At 36.8% G+C, this 19,251-nt stretch overlaps 1 protein-coding gene and 1 pseudogene across 1 annotated transcript in view; one reads left to right on the forward strand and one right to left on the reverse strand.

Annotated features, from left to right (window-relative positions):
• The window catches only part of GMNC (geminin coiled-coil domain containing), a 71,938-nt gene that overhangs the window by 22,754 nt on the left and 29,933 nt on the right, over positions 1-19,251 (reverse strand). The window contains exons 2-4 of the transcript XR_010116803.1: positions 13,513-13,567; positions 8,757-8,819; positions 7,039-7,196 (exon numbers count right to left, since the gene is read on the reverse strand). The gene's annotated coding sequence lies outside the window, so the exon portion shown is untranslated. The remainder of the gene's footprint in view (positions 1-7,038; positions 7,197-8,756; positions 8,820-13,512; positions 13,568-19,251) is intronic.
• On the forward strand, positions 11,942-17,636 carry LOC134732854 (protein enabled homolog; annotated as a pseudogene).

Raw genomic sequence — 19,251 nt, forward strand, 5'->3', positions numbered from 1 at the left:
TATCGTGAAAATGGCCATACTGCCCAAGCTAATTTATAGATTCAATGCCATCCCCATCAAGCTACCAATGACTTTCTTCACAGAATTGGAAAAAACTACTTTAAAGTTCATATGGAACCAAAAAAGAGCCCGCATCGCCAAGTCAATCCTAAGCCAAAAGAACAAAGCTGGAGGCATCACGCTACCTGACTTTAAACTATACTACAAGGCTACAGTAACCAAAACAGCATGGTACTGGTACCACAACAGAGACATAGATCAATGGAACAGAACAGAGCCCTCAGAAATGATGCCGCATAGCTACAACTATCTGATCTTTGACAAACCTGACAAAAACAAGAAATGGGGAAAGGATTCCCTATTTAATAAATGGTGCTGGGAAAACTGGCTAGCCATATGTAGAAAGCTGAAACTGGATCCCTTCCTTACACCTTATACAAAAATTAATTCAAGATGGATTAAAGACTTATATGTTAGACCTAAAACCATTAAAATCCTACAAGAAAACCTAGGCAATACCATTCAGGACATAGGCGTGGGCAAGGACTTCATGTCTAAAACACCAAAAGCAATGGCATCAAAAGCCAAAATCGACAAATGGGATCTCATTAAACTAAAGAGCTTCTGCACAGCAAAAGAAACTATCATCAGAGTGAACAGGCAACCTACACAATGGGAGAAAATTTTTGCAACCTACTCATCTGACAAAGGGCTAATATCCAGAATCTACAATGAACTCAAACAAATTTACAAGAAAAAAACAAACAACCCCATCAAAAAGTGGGCAGAGGACATGAACAGACACTTCTCAAAAGAAGACATTTATGCAGCCAAAAAACACATGAAGAAATGCTCCTCATCACTGGCCATCAGAGAAATGCAAATCAAAACCACAGTGAGACACCATCTCACACCAGTTAGAATGGCCATCATTAAAAAATCAGGAAACAACAGGTGCTGGAGAGGATGTGGAGAAATAGGAACACTTTTACACTGTTGGTGGGACTGTAAACTAGTTCAACCATTGTGGAAGTCAGTGTGGCGATTCCTCAGGGATCTCGATCTAGAAATACCATTTGACCCAGCCATCCCATTACTGGGTATATACCCAAAGGACTATAAATCATGCTGCTATAAAGACACAGGCACACGTATGTTTATTGCGGCACTATTCACAATAGCAAAGAGTTGGAACCAACCCAAATGTCCAACAACGATAGACTGGATTAAGAAAATGTGGCACATATACACCATGGAATACTATGCAGCCATAAAAAATGATGAGTTCGTGTCCTTTGTAGGGACATGGATGAAACTGGAAAACATCATTCTCAGTAAACTATCGCAAGGACAAAAAACCAAACACCGCATGTTCTCACTCATAGGTGGGAATTGAACAATGAGAACTCATGGACACAGGAAGGGGAACATCACGCTCTGGGGACTGTTGTGGGGTGGGGGGAAGGGGGAGGGACAGCATTAGGAGATACACCTAATGCTAAATGACGAATTAATGGGTGCAGGAAATCAACATGGCACATGGATACATATGTAACAAACCTGCACATTGTGCACATGTACCCTAAAACCCTAAAGTATAATAAAAAAAAAAAAAAAAAAAAAATAAAATGTAGTATGATAAATACATAAACTACTACATAGTCACTTATTATCATTTTCAAGTGTTATGTAGTGTACAAAAGTGTGTATGCTATATACCTGGAAGCAGAGTTGTCTTCATTACCCTAGCATCACCACAAACACAGAAGCACAGTATTGTGCTGTCATGTTACAATGGCTATGAGTTGGTCAATAAGTGATAAAAATTTTTCAGTTCTATTGTAACCTTATGAAACCATCATTTTATATATGGTTCGTTCCTGACAAAAACATTGTTATATGGCACATGACTATATTTTAAAAGAAACTAGAGAAAAAGAGACATTTATATAGTAGAACAATAATAAGAATGACAAAATCTCATTAGAAACAGTGGAGGTTAGAAGACAATGACAAAAATATTTAAAGTGCTGAAAGAAAAAAAGAACTGTCAAACTCAATCTCTATGTACAGAAAAAATAATTTTATAGATAAAGTTGAGGCATTTCACACAAAGAAAACCTGAGAGAGGCCGGGCACAGTGGCTCACACCTGTAATCCCAGCACTTTGGGAGGCTGAGGCGGGTGGATCACAAGTTCAAGAGATTGAGACCATCCTGGCCAACACGGTGAAACCCCGTCTCTACTAAAAATACAACAAGTAGCTGGGCATGGTGGTGCACGCCTGCAGTCCCAGCTACTCAAGAGGCTGAGGCAGGAGAATTGCTTGAATCCAGGAGGTGGAGGTTGCAGTGAGCTGAGATCGTGCCACTGCACTCCAGCCTGGTGACAGTATGAGACTTTGTCTCAAAAAAACAAAAAAAAAGAAAAAACCTGAGAGAATATACTGCAGTAAAACTAACACAGGAACATAAAAAGAAATTCTTCAAGCTGAAGAAAAATTACATTCAGATGAAAGTCCAGTTCTGTAGAAATATATGAAAATAACCAGAAAGTATACATATGTAGATAAATAAATCTTTTAACTCTATCTAAACACACACTCACACACTTTTTATACTACCTATGTTTATGCAAAAGTTATTTAGGAGTCTATAACATATAGAATTGAAATACATGTTAACAACAGCACAAAAAATATGAGGGGCAATGAAATTATATTACTGTAGGGTTTTTAAAGTGTTTATGAAATAGTATGACATTATTTGAGGGTAGCAGTGATCAGTTAAAATTTAGAAATCTATACCAAAACAAGTCATGATTCACCATAAAGAAGACTGGACATCAGGATCAGACATATTCAGAAAACAGGTGAAATACTTTTTTAAAATCCGAGATGGTTAAGATGGTAGACTTAAAAAATATGCTGTGGTTTGAATATTCTGTGTGAGAGGCAAAGATTGTCAAACCGAATATGGAATCAAGGACAATGATATGCTGCTTAGAGAAATTACCTTTTAAATACAAATGCAGAGGCAGGTTAAAAGGAAAAGTATGAGAGATAATATACCATACATATTCAAATATTTTAAAAGGTGGCATTTCCATATTAATATCAACCAAAATAAATTTTAGAACAAGAAGTATTACCAAAATTAAGGAAAGATATTTCATAGTGATGAAAGAATCAATTCATCAAGAAGACGAAACTGGCAAAACTGAAGAGAAAAATAGTCTATCATCATAATTGAAGATTTGAACATCATTTTTAGTAATTGATAGAATAAGTCTAGAATTAATAGACAACAGTTTTAATCAACTTAATCTTGCTGAAATGTATATGGAGCTTCATCAAATAATAGTAAAACACACATTTATTTTACAGTTACTCTAGTTATTTTAAAGTCAATATTTGTGTGGTGTAGACAGGTAGCCTTCAAAGATGTGTACACATTCTAGTACCTTGAACCTGTGAATGTGTTATGTTGCATGGCAAGGAGTTATTAATGTTGTTAATCATCGGAACTTAAAGTAGGGATATTATCCTGTATTATCTGAGTGGGCTCAAATATAACCACAAATGTTCTTAAAAGTGAAAGAGGGAGACAGAAGATTTAGTGTCAGAAAAGGTGTGACAATAAAAGCAAGATTGAAGTGGTGTAGGTTAAGGACTTAACCTGCTATTTCTGCCTTTGAAGGGAGAAGGGAGACATGAGCCAAGAAATGTGGGTGCCTCAAGAAATAGGAAAAGACAAGGAAATGGATATCCCCCTGGAACCTGCAGAAGGAACTTAGTTATCATTTAGAGCTATGAAAATAAGGAAAAATACATTATGCATATCGTTTTATTTGTTTTATTTCTAGTACTCTTTGTTTTTGTGTCTATGTGAATATCCAGTTTTCTGATTCTATATTTCTTCTGTCTGAAGAATTTTCTTTAGCATTTCTTGACAGCATGCCAGGAATCTTGACAATCAATTCTCTCAGTTTTGGTTTCACTGAATAAGTCTTTATCCATTTTAAAAGAAATTTGCTTGAAGTATAGAATTCTTGGTTGAGAATGATTTTCTTTCAGTGCTATTAAGATGACACTCTATTGTCTTCTGATTTGCACAGCTTCTAATGGTACATCTACTGTAATTCTTGTCTTTGTTTCTCTCTATATAATGTGTCTTTCATTCTTTAGTTGTCTTAAAAAAGTTCTTTTTCCCTTTGGCTTTCAGAATTTTGTGTCTGGACTGTTTTAGGTTATATGAGTTTGTGTGGTGGTTCTTCTATTCTTGCAGCTCAATTACATATATAGTTTGTCGTTGTTGTTGTTGGATTTTGTTTTGTTTTTTTTTTGAGACAGGGTCTTGGTCGGTCACCCAGTCTGGAGTGAAATAGTGCAAATATAGCTTACTGTAAACTTGCACTCTTGGGCTCAAGCAATCCTCCTGCCTCATTCTTCCAAGTAGCTAGGAATACAGGTGCACACCAACACATCTATTTAATTTTTAAAAACAATTTTTGTAGAGGGGGGTCGAACTCCTGTCCTCAAACAATCCTCCCACATAGGCATCTCAAAGTGCTGAGATTATAGGCGTGAGCCACCGTGCTCAGCTCAATTACATATATGGTAAACCTTTAGATGGTTCCCACAAATTCTGAGAGGCTCCATCATGTTCTTTATTTAAGCAAGCAAACAAAACCAAAAGGTTTTATTTTCTCTCTTGCTTTTCAGCTTGTGTAATTTCTGTTAACATACCTTAAAGTTCATTGATTCTTTTTTTGACCATGTTAAGTTTACTGATAAGTCCATTGAATAAATCCATTATATTTGTTACTGTGTGTTTTACTTACAGCATTTCCATTTTATTCTTTCTTTTGTTTTCATCTATCTGCTGAAATTACACATCTGATTGTGCATAGTGCAAACCTTTCTATTACAGTCTTCAGTAGAATAATCATGTTATTTTTTCTGTCTGATAGTTCCAACATCTGTGTACTATTTGAGTTTGGTTTGTTGATTGCTTTGCTTTGTAACAGTGTGTTGTTCTTTCTTGTTTATTTGTACACCTCTTATTTTTGTTTTTAGGCTAGATATTTTTGCAGAGCACTAGAGACTGAATTAAGTTGTTTTCATGCCTGGAAATGGGCATGGTTCTCCACCTTTTCAGCTTTTGATTACTCAACCTGGTGAGAAGTAGATTTGCTTTTGGGTTTTTCAGTTGCTATGGCTACTCTTAGTGCAATACAGGCTTTAAATTCCTCCAGTGGTACTTTTCATTTAGAATGGAGATGAGTTTTCCAGAGGGTTTTCTTAATATCTATTCTACTCTGAGCTTTGTCTTTTTTTGGGGGGTGGGGGGTGGTTACTGTACTTCAGAGAATGCCTTCATTCATGCTCTTTCCCTCTCCCAATAGTAGACAGCAGTTACTTGTTATCCAACTCTTACTAGCCTGGTTTAGAGGAGGTTTGAAAATATTCTCTGTTTTTAATTTCCCTTAGTCTTAGGCACTGTGTTCCTGGGTCTTATTAGAGGTGCTATCTTCTCAGTGGTTGTAAGTGCATTGTAAATCATAGGTTTGACTTCACTAAGTATTTATTACCTTCTCTCAATGAGAAATAGATTTTTTTCTTGTGCCCTTATGCAGCTACAATAAGTTTCCACCAATGTCTTAAGCTTAACAGAATATATTATCTTTCTAACAGTGGTATAAGTATTTTGTTCCATAGGAGAGTTAGAGGAGAAGAATCTAGGTGGGCTTTGTGCTTTCCCTGCAACAGCTGTAATCACCATTCCCCATATCTGCATCCACCCTTCCCCATATCTTCATCATATGGAATGATTTCTCGTATTCCTTGCTCTGCTCCAATCTTTCTTGCTAAGCACCCACTTAGGTCTGTGGAAAAGAGCCTGTGAGTGAGTATTAAATTTCTTCACAGGTTTTTTTTTTTATGTTTTGCTACCTCACACTCAGCCTTTAGCAAATTTATGTTAATGAATTTAGCCAAATTTTTCTCACTATGGCCAGGAAGATTCTCCCTCAGGTGATCTCTGTTGCTGCTTAACTTTTCTTATATTTTTGGTTAGTTGTTTGTCCTAACACATGAACTGTCTGATGCGTTTAAATAAAGTTGGGAATTTGAAAATTGGCCACTTTTTGCTATTCTTGTCAGTGTAGGAGTAATACCCTTTTAAGCTTTTTATTTCCCTAGCAGAAGCTGGGATTTTTATATATTTATTTAAAGTGCACATGCGGCATCTATCAACATTGATGATAAACTGGGTCATAAAACAAATCTTACTAAATTTGAAAAGATTGAAATCATATAGAATATGTTCTTTGATCACAACAGAACTAAGTTATGAAGTAATAATAACAAAATATCTATAAAAGCACCCAATACTTAGAAATTTAACAACAAAACAACTCACCACTACCAACAATAAAAGCACACACAAATGAAATAATAATTTAAACCAAACCATGATAAAAATTTAACACATCGATATTTATGAGGTGCACATAAAGAATGTCAAAGGAAAATTTATAGCATTAAATACTTACATTAGAAAGTAAAAAGTATTAAGGCCATAAAATAAGGTTGCAACATGGTTATATAAAAACAAGAGTAAACTTACCTGCTTGATCCTGCTGGTAACAAAATAAAATAATTTAAAAAAATTAAAAAGAGTAAAGGAACACCAATCAATAAAGAAAAAGGTGGATTTTTTGAAAATATTAATAATATTGATAAATATCTAGAGGGACTGCTCACGGGGAAAAAAGAAAAAATATTTACTACTAATAAAGAAATGAAAATAAGACATAACTATAGCTCTTACAGACATTGAAAATATAAAAATATTATGAACATGTTTACATGTATAAATTTTACAACTTGGAAACAATGAACAAATTTTCTGAAAAACACAATTTACCCAATCTGGCATTATTAGTTTTCTAATTCTGCATTAAAAAATATCCACAAGTGCAGAGGCTTGGAATGAGATTGTCTAACATGTCTGTAGATCACCAGTCCAGGCATACCTCAGCTAGGTTCTCTGCTCATGGTCTCACAAGGCTGAAACCAAGGTGTTATATAGCTGGTGTTCTTATCTGATGCTCAGAGTCCTCTTCCAATTCTTCCAGTTCTGGTAGAATTGAGGATATTAGGTCCTTTAGGTCATTCAGTACTCCCTGAATCTCTACAACATGAAAATTTTCATTTTTTAAATCAACAGGAGAATCTCTCTTTTCAACAAGAGGCAGCATCCCTGTTTTAAGGGCTCCCTGATTAGGCCAGGTCTATCTGCAAGAATCCTACTTTTGATGAACTCACACTCATCTGCTTAATTACATAATCATATGATAAAATGCCATCATATGGGATTTTACAAGTCCTGGTATATCCTCTTTGAAAGTGGAATGGGCATAATAAGGTATTATGAGTAGAAAAGAAAAAGAAAAAGATAGCTCACGCCTATAATCCCAGCACTTCGGGAAGCCGAGGCTGGTGGATCAGTTGAGGTCAGGAATTCAAGATCGTCTGGCCAACATATTTATCCATTTATTTATTACTAAAATAAATAAATGAATAAATATTTTTTTAATTTGACTACTCATAACACTTTACAAGTTCATCCCACATTCAAGGAGAATATACCAGGCATGCACATTAGAAGGAAGGAATCTTGAAGGCTATCTCAGAATTCTTCCTAGCATATTGACCAATAAAAGAATCAAATCTGAATATTTCTGTATTTATTAAATAAATTAGATGCATAGTTTTTAAAAATTCTGTTAATACATTTTAAGTTTAGCCTTACTGGTTGCTATACAAAATATTTAGGAAGAATTAAATAATAACTTATTCTGAAGATAAGAAAGAGGGAACAAGTCTAGACTTGCTTTAGGAAGTTGGAGTAATCTAGATGCGAAACTCTAGTAAGTACAATACAAGAAAAAAATTAGACCAATCTTCCTCATGAACATAGACATAAAATTCATCAACAAATTATTAGCAAGTCAAATTCAACAATATCTGAAAGAGACAATACACAATGATCAAGTGGATTTTATCCCAGCAATACAAGTTTGACTTAACATTAAAAATTAGCCAATATAACACGTTAATGAGCAGTAGAAAATAACATAATTATCTCACGATGTGCAGAAAAATATTTCAACAAAATTCACATCTTTTCATGGCAGAAATGACCAAGAAATAAGAAATAGAAAGCAGTTTCCTCAATCTAATAAACAGCATCATAACAAAATGAAACTCACATTGTGCATGCATCATATGTAATGGTGAAATGTAGAAATTTTCCCCACTAAATTCAAGTAAAAGAAAAGGATGTCTTTTAAATAGAAGATGTCAAAACCTCTATTTAACTTTTTTCTAGGACTCCTAGGCAATATAATGAGTCAATAAAAATAAATTAGTCATAAATAAATCAAAGTGAGATTTAGTTTAAACAAAACCACCCCAAGACCTATTATAGTCAAACTATCAAAAATCACACAAAGAGTATTCTGAAAGCAGCAAGAGAATGAAATCTATATTTAACTTTTGGCATCCCAAAAACTTAACTACTGATAGCCTATAGCCTACCATTGATTAGACACCTTACCAATAGTGTAAACAGTTGATCAGCATGTATTTTATATGCTATATGTATTATATATTGTATTCTTATAATAAAGTAAGCTGTAGAAAAGAAAATATTATTAAAAAAATCATAAGGAGGGTAAAATATATTTACTATTCATTAAAAGGAAGTGTGTCATCATGAAGGTATTTTCCTCTTGTCTTCATGTTGAGTAGGCTGGGGAGGAGAAGGCAGAAAAGAGATTAATCTTCCTGTCTCAGGGGTGGCAGAGGCAGAAGAGATGGATGAGGTGGAATGAAAGGCAGGCACACTTGGTGTAATATTTATTTTTTAAAGATCCATGTATAAGTGGATCCCCACAGTTCAAACCCATGTTGTTTGAGGGTCAACTGTGTTATAAATAATTATATGCTAACAAATTGAATAACGTAAAGGAAATGCATAAATCCCCAGATAAATGCAACCTGCCAAGATAAAATCACAAAGAGGTAGGCAATCTGAACAGACCAATAACAAGTAAGGAGATTGAATCAGTAATCAATAGTCTTCAATCAAAGAAAAGCCCAGTACCTGATGGCTTCACTTCTGAATTCCCGCCCCCACCAACTTAAAGAATAATGAATAATGAATACCAATCCTTCTCAAACTCTTCCAAAAAAATGGAAGTGCAGAGGAAACTTCTGAACTCATTTTACAAGGCTAGCGTTATCCTGATACGAGAATCAGTAAAGGATATGACAAAAAAAGAAAACTATTAAATAGTAGCCAGTATACCTAATTAGAGGAGCAAGACTTCTCAAGAAAATATTAGGAAACCAAATTTAACACTGCCCTTCGAACAGAAAAAGAAAAACTATACTTCTCCTTTGTTGCCTTTTTCCATGTTGCTCTCCCCTTTTCTTTATGGTTTTGTGATAACAAGTTATGTCTTAAGTTTCTGTGCATGTGGAATAAAAAGACACTCACCTAGGATTTAGGAGACCCGTATTCTCTCATCCCCACTTCCTTTCTGTGTCATGATGGTCTTCTCTTTTTTAAAGAGGGAATCTGACCAGACAGAGATATATTCTCATATAATCCTTTTCTACTGTAATTGATTTCAAATTCAGGCTGCATTGTTAGTATATCAAGGTTTAGCATATAGGATGCCACCCACATACTGTGGGGTCATATGTGCTACTTGAATATATATAAAATAAGCAAGAAATCAAATGGATGATTTCTGTGATGATAAATGTACCGGTTGAACTTCAGATGCCATCGTGTCATTATATATTTCCCTATTATTCATGTACAGAAAATATTTTTAATCTATGAACTCCATACAGGTGTTTGACATATTCAATAAGCTTGGTAAAGCAAATAGAGTTAGAAGTATATAATCCTTATACATGTTTCATATTAGTAGTAACAAAAAAGGAGGGCCAAATGTGGTGGTTCATGCCTGTTATTCTAGCATTTTGGGAGGCCGAGGCAGAAGGATTGCTGTGCCCAGGTGTTCAAGACCAGTCTGGATAACATAGCGAGACTCTGTCTCTACAAAAAATGAAAAAATATATACAGCAGAGTGCGGTGGCACATGCCTGTAGCTGCAACTACTCAGGAAATCCCTTGAGCCAGAGAGGATGAGGCTGTAGTGAACTGTGATTGCGCCACTGCACTCCAGCTTTTGTGACAGAGCAAGACCCTGTCAAAAACAAACAGACAAAACAAAACAAAACAAAACAGAAAAAGAGGCTTGGAGCAGTAGGCAACATTAAAAGTAAACATTAGAAAGTGAATCAAATATGAATCAAATACGGCATTACAATGATGAGGGAAAAAATCGAAAAATCAATTTTCCACATCAAAGCAAGCATAGGGTGTAAAAATACTTTCAGTCCCAGCATTCTAAACTTAGTTGCTTCCTGAGGTCTACTACAGCTCTGCCATTCTGTATTTCCACGCTTCTTTTCCGCATGTTCACTTTTCCTTTTCCATCAAGTCATGTTTGCGGGTTACTAGAAGAGTCTGGGTGATTCAGCCTATGGAGAAAAGTTAGAGTGCAGATCCTGCGGTCAGATTTTCTGAATTCAAATATTGCATCCACCCTTTCCTAACTGTGAACTCTTGGGCAATTCACTTGTCTGTCTGGGACCTACTTTCTCATCTGTAAAAGGGCAGTATAGTAGTGACGACTTCATTGTGTGACTGTGCAATTACGTTCATTAATATATGGTAAGCTTTTGGACGCGCAACTCACCTATGGTAAAACAGTCAATCAAGAGTTGCTATTACTATTTTAGTTCAATTTGTAACTGCTAAAGAGAGATATTTTATGTAGTTTTGTCTGCTTCTCTTCCTTCCTTTCCTTTTTTCCACTTTCCTTTCCTTTCCTCTCCTCTCCTCTTTCCTCTTTCTCCTTCCTCCCTCCCTCTCTCCCTGTCTTCCTTCCTTCCTTCCTTCTCTTTTCCTTGTTTCTTCATCACCTCTGTCTGTACCACCTTATGGTCTTAGCTGTGTCTTAGGAGACCTTCACTTAGTTACCACATGCTTTGGACACATCCTTCTTGGTCAAGAAGGCCAGGTACCAGACAGCTTGCTGAGCTTCTCTAGTGTCCAGGCTATGCTCATTGTAAGCTCCTTCAAGCTGCAGAGAGTGCCAGACACGGATTTCATTAATCCTACCATCAGTAGGTCTAAATTCATTGCAACTAATACAATACTTGTTTCTCTAACCATGCCAACATTTTCTTGACATTGTGTATGACCCCCTGTTATTTCTCAACAAAAGCTGGCAAGCACAACCTGGCTGGGGAAGTAAAACAGCCCAGCGGGCCACAAACTGCTGCTGAGTGCATCCATGCTTAAATGAACAGCACATTCCAAAGAGATCCAGAGAAGCTCAACTCAGAAGGAAAAAAAAATGCAGAATCCCTTACAGGAGAGAGTAATCCTCTAGGCCACTAGACTTCCATATTTATATTTCCTACATTGAAAACCAGAGTGACTTCTACTAAAAAATCCTTGACCATTCCTATTGTGCTACCATGCTTTGAAATGTCATTCTTACCTTTCCCCATCAGAATTTACCCTCACAAAAAGAATCACAAATGTCCTCTTGATGGCACAAGTCTCTAAAACCTTCGAAGTCTCTGCCAGCAACACCAAAAGAGAAAGCAGCCTGCCATATGTGTGAGTAGGTTTTCAGTTACAGCTCAGCTTGGGCTGAAATTGCACTGGGAAGACTGCTACATAGGATCGGGTTGGTGCAAAAGTAACTGTGATTTTTGCAATTAAAAGTAATGTGCAAGGAAAGGTGGACTTTGTTTAATTTCAAACACTTTAACTTTTCCTTCATGATTTCCGTGAAAACCTGGTATTTTAAACCGATTTGTCTGTTCTATATCAAACTTTTCTATGAGCGCAAGGTGAGGTTTTTGTTTGCTTCTAAAATATCCAATTTTCCTTGAAGTCTTCTCTGACAGAATGATGCAAGGAATGTTAATGGAAAGAAAGACCATTGACACGAACATTTTAGATGTCCCACAGTCTTTTAAGACATAGTTGTTGAACAGTACTCTTTCTAATCACTATCCTAAGACCGAGGGAGAAAGATGAATAATATCAAGAATTTCCCTGCTCTCAAGGAACTCACACTCTAGTGAAAGTAATAGACATTAAACAAATTGATAACTATATAATGTAGGAATTGCTGTTAAGAAAATGTTCCAGGTTTTGTGAGAGAAAAACATGAGAATCTCATATAATTTGAGTGGCATTAAAAAAAAGATATAAGGAATTTCAGAGGAAAAGGTCATGTCTAGTTGCAATCTATAAAAAAAGTAAGTCTAAAAACTAAAACTGCCATACGGCATTATTAATACACTTATGTAAGAGTATAACATCCACATATTTCTAAATAAAACTAGCTTAGGAGAGGATCAGGAAAAATAACTAATGGGTACTAGGCTTATTATCTGGGTGATGAAATAATTCACACCACAAATCCCTACGACACACGTCTACCTAGGTAACAAACCTGTACGCGTACCCCTGAATGTAAAATTAAAGTTTTTTTTAAAGACTATCATTTAAAGAAAAGCTAGTTTAAAAGAGGATGTAGTTTAATGTGTTTAGATTTAGTCTTCTGAAGGATCAGAGGCACGTCTTGCTGTTTACTGAGCTACCGAAGAATAACTACTGACTATTCTCATCAAGTCTGCAGAGGCCAAGCTGTTATTTTAAATTTTAATCTCTCCTGGTATTCTTCACTGTATTTAGCATAGACTTCAACATAGAGTAGGTATTAACAAATATCTGAAGATAGTGAGGACCAGTTACAAATGCTTGCATAAAGCTAGGAAAATAAGTTTAAAAATAAGAAGTGACAAAAGTTGGCTCAGATGAAAAAGGATTCATCTATGAACTGATGATAAGGCTTGAAAAGGAACTTTTCTTGAAAACTAATTCCTGGATCTGAGCATTCACGTTTTCTTGCATTCTGTAGCCAGAGAAGGAAAACTTGGGTATCTGGCGCTTGTTCCTTTCGTGAATACAAAACACTCACAGAGGTCTGTAATGAATATTAATATAGGGGAAGTTAAGGCTTTCAGTGAAATGTTAAAATATGATGTTTATAATAAAATGTCCTCACTAAAGGATAATGGATTTAAACATATAAAATACTATAAGTCATAAGGCATTCATAAGCATGATAAAAATGATAAATAATGATAATGTTGCAACCTGCGTCTGGAAAACTAGGTCTGTAGCTGTGCGCTTTGGTCAAATAACTTAATTTTCAGAGTTGAAGCTTGTTCATCTCTAATTGAAACTTCTAACATTTGAATTGTTTTTATACATCACTTTGTACATGCAGTTCCTCACTTAATTCTTGCAGCAATGCTTATGACAGATTTTTACCTACCTCATTTATGGATACAGAAAATGAAGACTCAGACTATTTCCTTGTTCAAGTTCATCTAAACAGAAAAAATGACAAAGACAGCACTCAAATTTTTGTCTTCCGATTCTAAATTTCATTCACATCCCAGTATAGCATACATCTTCTGAATATCAGTTATATTGAATATATTTGAAAGTGTTTGCTAAATGGTGATATGTTGTGTACATAAGAGGGACTATGTAATCACTGAAAATCCATTTCATAATTAATTAGTGTATTGATTTTTCCTTTAGCAGTCCTTTTCTAAATGCCACTAAATGTTTTCATCACTAACCAAGGTACTAGAGGAACATGAGGAACTGCTTACAAGTGCCTCCTTATTTCACTGTTACATTTGATTGCACCCATTCGAATAAAAGTAGATCACTGTACACCGGTGTGCACTGACCTGGTTAATATCCATGTAAATGACAGCTTTTTCAATGGAGTCGTTTAAAGATAAGCAGCAAATATTTATATTCCTTTAAAGTATTGTTCCAAAAACAGCACCAACAATTCACAAAAATAAGGCAGTTATTTGAGTTTAAAGCTTTGTTTTATTACCTGGAGTGCATATAACTATAAGTTCACTCTTTGATGTATTTGCAATACTGCAGAGTCTGTTGAAGAACTCTGAGGGAAGGTGTTTGTTTGCATAAGGGCGGTAAAACTTTTCTATCCAATAAAATCTGACACAGAGCTTTTAAGTAACAAGCACACTGTTGATTAGGTTGGTTTGATTTTCTAATGATTACCAGTCCTATATTTGGACTAAACTCTGAAGTGTATTTAATGGTTAAAAATGATCTGAATTAGCTGTCTATGTTGAAAGTAAACAGCATTATTTTACAATTGATGTAATCAGTCTCCAAAAAGAAATATTTAATTATTTAGTATCAAATGTGAAGCAGTTACTTCTAGCTCTTTGCTTATACACTTTGCTTGCCAGCCTAATTTATTAAGCACTTTCACAGATATTTTTCCATAAAAGTACATTACATGCCTATTTAGATAGATTAAATTATATAAAACTGAGAATATTAGACCATATTTGTCTTATATAAATTTTAAATGGTTCAACTTGATAAATAATCCTGCTAATGGGAGATTTGAAATGCACTCTTCCCTTTTCTACATTTAATCAAATCAATGTTCCCATATTTTCAGGTGTCCTCAACAAACTTTTATACGAACTCATCCTTCTAACTAATTCATGCAACAAAAAATATTTTTTGAAGGGAGATTGTGCTGAGATGACAACATCATTTTCCTATAAAATGTAGTAATGGATAATAATATAGAAGACTCTACCCTACAAGATTAAGTATAATAGATAAAAATTCCAAATTATAAAAGACAAAGATACATTCAAATAGTTACTTAGATTTCATTAAAATACAGTATTTTGGTCCGATTATCAGCAGTATTGTGAACCCCCAAAGACCCTGACAGTCAAAAAAATAAGCTTAGAGATGCCTAGAAGATACTACTAATTAGTAGTATTGACTTTAGTATTTGCCTTTTTAATATCTTGTCATATTTAATTTTATTTATTTCATTTTCAAAAGCTATGTTGAAGTTGGCAATATTTCTCATCTCTGCTATGATTATTTTCCTCCTATGACTATATTATTAATATTTCGTGAGGCTGTAGTTTGGCCTAAGTAAGTTAGATCCCAAAGAATTCCAGTCTTGATAGAGCAATTTTTCTGCCCTTCTCTGCCGATCTTATTTCTGGCAGCATAGGGCTATTTCATCTTAGATAGATCGGGCTTAGTATAATGGGTAATGTTCATGAACTAAAATGGAAGTCACTGGACCAGGGCTGGAAAAGATGATCCATGACCAGACTGTTCTGACCTTCCGGAGTACTGTCTGCTGACCTACTTGGCAAGTTGAATTCACTCTTCTCATTCATGCATAGCTGCGGTCACTTAAACATTAAAGGGTTGGAACTCATTTCCTTCTCATTTTTTGACCTGAGTCAAAACTCTGTTGTTATTCCTTGATCCGGAGTGGGGGAGGATATGTGGGTAAATACATCAGTATAAACTGGTGTGTGTATACATATGCATGCCTGAAGTTGTGTGCATTTTAAGTGATGATTTATTTTATTTTATTTTATTTTATTTTATTTTATTTTATTTTTTTGAGACAAAGTCTCACTCTTGTCTCCCAGGCTGGAGTGCGATGGTGTGATCTCAGCTTACTGCAACCTCCGCCTCCCGGGTTCAAGCCATTCTCCTGCCTCAGCCTCCCATGTAGCTGGGATTACAGGTGCCTGCCACCATGCCTGGCTAATTTTTGTATTTTCAGTACAGACAGAGTTTCACCGTCTTGGTCAGGCTGGTCTCGAACTCCTGACCTCAGGTGATCTGCCTGCCTCAGCCTCCCCAAAGTGCTGGGATTACAGGCATGAACCACCGTGCCTGGCCAAGCAGTGATCTATTTTTAAAAATGGGGTCCAGTTCCATGTTTCTTTTTTCCACGTTCTATAAGGACATATGAAAATGGGGAATATCAGCTTAACCTGCAATCAATTAACACACATTAAGTCTTAACAGATATTTAGCACTTGTATATCCTCTTTCTAAGCCTTGAATGCCTTGTGTCTACCTTTAAAATATTCATAAGGAGCTGGAGCGGGAAAGGCTGGTGAGAAGGAACAGAAAGAGGAAGGTTGGAGAGAGAGGGTTTAGAAAGGGAAAGGCTAGAGAGGGAGCGACTGGAACAAGAACAGCTGGAGAGACAGAGAGAGAGACAAGAACAGAAACAGCAAACTCCTGAATCTGGAGAGGCAAGAAAGACAAGAAAGAGAGAGGCTGGAGAGACTGAAACGGGAGAGGCAAGAGAGGGAGCGACAAGAACAGTTAGAAAGGGCACAGCTGGAATGGGAGAGAGAGCTCAGAATATCAAATGCTGTTGCCCCTGCCTCTGTTGAGGCGCCTCTAAACTCTGTGCTGGGAGACTCTTCTGCTTCTGAGCCAGGCTTGCAGGCAGCCTCTCAGCCGGCCGAGACTCCAGCCCGTCAGGGCACTGTCTCCTCCACCAGTCCCACCAAGGCCTGCCCCGGCTTCAGTAGCACTCCCTCCTCTTCCAGGACCCCCTCCACCTCCTCCACTCCCATCCACTGGGCCTCCACCACCCCTCCTCCCCCTCCTCCCCCTCCTCTCCCTAATCAAGTACCACCTCCTCCTCCACCGCCTCCTGCCCCGCCCCTCCCTGCATCTGGATTCTTTTGGGGATCCATGTCAGAAGACAATCGCCTTTTAACTGGACCTGCAGCTGCAATTGCAGGAGCAAAACTTAGAAAAGCGTCACGGATGGAGGATGCCTCTTTCCCAAGCAGGGGGAGTGCTATTGGTGTGAACTCGGCCTCATCTAAAACAGACACAGGCCGTGGAAATGGACCCCTTCCTTTAGGTGGTAGTGGTTTAGTGAAATAAATGAGTGCCCTGCTGCCAGGAGGAGAAGAATTGCTGAAAAGGGATCAACAATAGAAACAGAAGAAAAAGAGGACAAAGGTGAAGATTCAAAGTTTGTAACTTTTTTTTTTTTTTTTTTTTTTTGAGATGGAGTCTCGCTCTGTCGCCCAGGCTGGAGTGCAGTGGCGCAATATCGGCTCACTGCAAGCTCCGCCTCCCGGGTTCACGCCATTCTCCGAGTAGCTAGGACTACAGGCGCCGGCCACCACACCTGGCTAATTTTTTGTATTTTTAGTAGAGACGGAGTTCCATCGTGGTCTCGATCTCCTGACCTCGTGATCCGCCTGCCTTGGCCTCCCAAAGTGCTGGGATTACAAGCCTGAGCCACCGCGCCCAGCAAAGTTTGTAACCTCTAAGGCCTCTTCAACAAGTACACCTGAATCAACAAGGAAACCTTGGGAAAGAACAAATACAATGAATGGCAGCAAATCACATGTTATCTCCAGACCAAAATCCACACCCTTATTACAGCCCAGTGGCGATGGAATCCAGACAAAAGGACTTGACTACCACAGGCTGAAGCAGGACATCTTAGATGAAATGAAAAAGGAATGAACAAAGCTAAAAGAAGAGCTCATTGATGTAATCAGGCAGACACTGAGAAAGTCAAATACTGCATAGAGAAACAGACTAAGGTGAGACAGGACTTTAATCTGGAGGAAAAACAAATCCTACTAACAACTGTTCACAGCAGCAAACCTCTACATTTTATGAGCTGTAAGAAGAAAATGGAGACAAACAGAAGGAGGGAGAAATCAAGCACTCTGAAAGTCTTCAGACATTATGAGTCTGGCGATAAGCTCTTTCCCTCACAGTTGGCTGCTTTTTTCTGGCCTTTACAACAGAATGGAAGAGAATCATGTAAGAATTCCTGTAACAGTTACGCAGAAAATACTGAAGCCCATCAGGCGAGATCACTGCACATTGAAATATTTTCATATCAAGATAAAATTGTACATTTTCCACAATTCATTGCTAAAATAAAGAGGAGGAAGATTTAGAAAGTTTTTTTGGGAGAGAGTGCTGACAAAGAATTGAGCAAGTTTGCTATTATATTGTAATGTTTCTCTCAGGTTTGTTCTTCCTATCATGTCTGATATCATCAATAATTGAGATCAGCCCTATGTAAGTTAAGATCATAATATGTGGAACAAATGGAATTGTTAGTGCTTTCAAAGGGTAATATTTATAAGAAAGTGTCCTAAATTTCTTCAGCTTGAGGGATTTTAGAATGATGGGAAGTCTCTTGAGTTAGCCTTCATGCAATTTTGTAGATTAAAACATAAATTTTGGATCGAGACCATGGTGAAACCCTGTCTCTACTAAAAATACAAAAAAATTAGCCGGGCGTGGTGGCGGGCGCCTGTAGTCCCAGCTACTCGGAGAGGCTGAGGCAGGAGAATGGCGTGAACCCGGGAGGTAGAGCTTGCAGTGAGCCGAGATTGCGCCACTGCACTCCAGCCTGGGCGACAGAGCGAGACTCCGTCTCAAAAAAAAAAAAAAAACATAAATTTTGTCCAGAATTTAAAGATTTAGACGCCTTCCTAAATTGTTACAATGCATTACCACATCTAAAGACTTCTAGGTAACACAAACCAGTGGTCAAATGTAAACACTATATTGTAGACTTACTGTAGGTTTTCCAGCTTTTAGATTTATGCATGTAGACATTTTTATAATGTAATTACAATCACCACGAAGTTAGCTTTTTAAATTGCAGACAGTAATGCATGTGACACTAATATGTAGTGACCTTTTCAAGGCCTAGTCCCAGGGAAAACATTTTGAAGAGTATGAGGGGTGGGAAGAAGTGAAGAAATAATTTTTTATTTAAAGTTGATTTTTGCTCTTTTTCTCGATTACTTGCATGAATAATAATGAGGAATATTTTGTGACTTTAATTGGTAAATATGTTGCAAAACCAAGTACTTAATCTTTTACTTCGTGTCTTCAGCTATTAGTGTTTTATTTATTTATTTATTTATTTATCTATTTATTCATTTTTTTTTTTTTTTTGAGACGGAGTCCTGCTCTGTCGCGGAGGCTGGAGTGCAGTGGCGCGATCTTGGCTCACTGCAACCTCCACCTCCCGGGTTCACACCATTCTCCTGCCTCAATTTCAGTCCTCTGAAACATGATTTTGAGCTTCACATAATATCTTACTGTGGAACTCAAAAGTTTGGTCACTGAACATGGCAGTTATTACCTAGGTACCCCTGCCGTTACACAGGTGTTT

This window comes from Symphalangus syndactylus, chromosome 17 (assembly GCF_028878055.3).
Source record: "Symphalangus syndactylus isolate Jambi chromosome 17, NHGRI_mSymSyn1-v2.1_pri, whole genome shotgun sequence".
Classification (NCBI taxonomy): Eukaryota; Metazoa; Chordata; class Mammalia; order Primates; family Hylobatidae; genus Symphalangus; species Symphalangus syndactylus.